Consider the following 1,497-nt stretch of genomic DNA (forward strand, 5'->3'; position numbering starts at 1 on the left):
TAGTTCTCAGACAAGTTAAAATACACTAATTTGTGAGTGAGTTATGGCTCCCTCCAGACCTCAGACCATGGTTCCACTCTAGACCATCTTCAGGCTGGCCACTGGACCTAGGATGGGGTTAGGCAAGGGTAAATAAAAATGTCACAAAGCTTTCCTCCTATTTTTAAGTTGCCTTTTTCTTGGTTCAGTGTTTACTTGGTTGCTGTGCACCTTTGCTTGTTTCCCAGAGTACCAAAAAAGTTAGTCCTGATAGCTTCTGCTTGGTTTTGTTGTTTCTGTAGAAAAAGAGCTTGACACTCCATACTCTGTTGTTTTGCTGAAAGCATCCCCTGTTCCTTTTTTTATTTCTAGACTGGATTTCTCTAAATGGCCTTGGAGAACCACAGCACTATCACTGAGTTCATTCTCCTTGGACTGTCTGCAGACCCCCATGTCCAGGCATTATCCTTTGTGATCTTCCTAGCAATTTACCTCCTGACTGTGCTGGGGAACCTGACAATGATGCTGGTGGTCAGAACCGATTCTTACCTCCACACTCCCATGTACTTCCTGAGTCACCTTTCTTTCCTGGATTTTTGCTTCTCTTCTGCTACAGTACTGAAGATGCTGGAAATTCTCCTGTCTCGGAAGAAAACAGTCTCTGTGGAGGCCTGTCTAGCTCAAGTCTTCTTTGTGTTTGGCTTGGGAGGCACTGAAGCCTGTCTGTTCTCAGTTATGGCCTATGCTGCTATCTGCCACCCTCTGCTCTAGGGCCGGAAGATGAGCAACCAGCTCTGTAAAGGTCTGGTGTTAGGTTTCTGGAGCCTGGGTTTTCTGGATGCATTCATCAACATCCTTCTAGCTATGGATTTTGACTTCTGTAGGGATCAGTTTATTCCCCACTACAGCTGTGAGCTGCCCTCTCTCTTTCCCCTTTCCTGCTGTGATGTCTCCACCAGTTTCACTATTCTGCTCTGCTCTAGTCTCCTGCATGGGCTAGGAACCTGTTTCCTAATCATACTGTCTTACACGCTCATTGTTTCTACCATCCTAAGTATCGGCTCCTCTTCATATAGAAGCAAGGCCTTCTCCACCTGCTCTTCCCACCTCAGTGCAGTGCTCCTATTTTATTGTTCAGTTTTCCTTTGCTATATAGTGCCAACCTTGGGCTCTCCACAGGAGTTGATCTTCTCTGTACAATACAGTGTGATCACTCCCTTAATGAATCCCCTTATCTATAGCCTGAAGAACAATGAGGTGAAAGCAGCTATGAAAAGGACCTTTAGAAAATATCTCCATTGCTAGTGACCAAAGACAGAAGGTGATGAAGAGTTATCTTACTATAGCAGATATCTTGTTAATTAATAATAAAGTAATGTCCTGATTATTCCAATATTGGACCTGAGAAAAGCATCTTAAAATTCATAAAGGTATTTGGAGTACAGCCCATAGGCTCATACTAATCTTAGGACCTGGCTTCACCTACCAGTGGGTGAGCAACACCATGAAGTCTTCTTG

At 44.1% G+C, this 1,497-nt stretch overlaps 1 pseudogene; it reads left to right on the top strand.

Annotated features, from left to right (window-relative positions):
- The first annotated feature begins 366 nt into the window (after positions 1 to 366).
- On the top strand, positions 367 to 1,284 carry LOC138078504 (olfactory receptor 8S1-like; annotated as a pseudogene).
- Positions 1,285 to 1,497: the final 213 nt, after the last annotated feature.

The sequence above is a fragment of the Capricornis sumatraensis genome, chromosome 4, assembly GCF_032405125.1.
Source record: "Capricornis sumatraensis isolate serow.1 chromosome 4, serow.2, whole genome shotgun sequence".
Lineage (NCBI taxonomy): Eukaryota > Metazoa > Chordata > Mammalia > Artiodactyla > Bovidae > Capricornis > Capricornis sumatraensis.